Source organism: Theobroma cacao, chromosome 4, assembly GCF_000208745.1.
Source record: "Theobroma cacao cultivar B97-61/B2 chromosome 4, Criollo_cocoa_genome_V2, whole genome shotgun sequence".
NCBI lineage: Eukaryota > Viridiplantae > Streptophyta > Magnoliopsida > Malvales > Malvaceae > Theobroma > Theobroma cacao.
In genome coordinates, this window is record NC_030853.1 from 19802083 (window position 1) to 19802717 (window position 635).

The window sequence follows — 635 nt, forward strand, 5'->3', positions numbered from 1 at the left end:
TGATGGATCTCAAACTGGACCTTGAACTCCAAATCACTATTCTAAGCCATTCTGTTGGTTTTAAAATTTTCAAATTCCTCTTAGAATTTCTATTTGAACTAGTTCAAAGCTCGATTTAACTTAGTTGTACCACTCGGTACAAAATCATCTTTTAATCGAGGCTTGACAGGGTCTCACAGAACTGTCGAAGAATGCTTTTGCAGACTTGCTTATGAGGATATGTACGGTCTCTCAATGCAAATCAAAGAGTTGTGGTCCACATAAAGGACATACTTGACCCGTTAATAGGTTTTGGATTGAGGCGAGGAGCCTAGCGAATGGGTCAGTTTCATTTAGGATAATTTTGTCCAATTTTTTTTTTCTCTTGGCTAAAAACAGTTAAAATTATAGGGAGGACCATTCTAAAAAACGCCTTATGCGTGAGGCTCATTTATGAAAAGTACTCTATGATTTTTGGCAAAATAATATTGCAGTGTTTGGTCATGGATTTGCCTACTAGAAATTAACAATGAAGAAGATCTTCTATATACAAGATAATCTATTGAAATGAGAAAAATAGGGTGGAAAGGTGAATGATAGTGGCTTAATAGTTTGTACTTGATTTTGCAAACAATATTAGCAAATGAGTGACATGG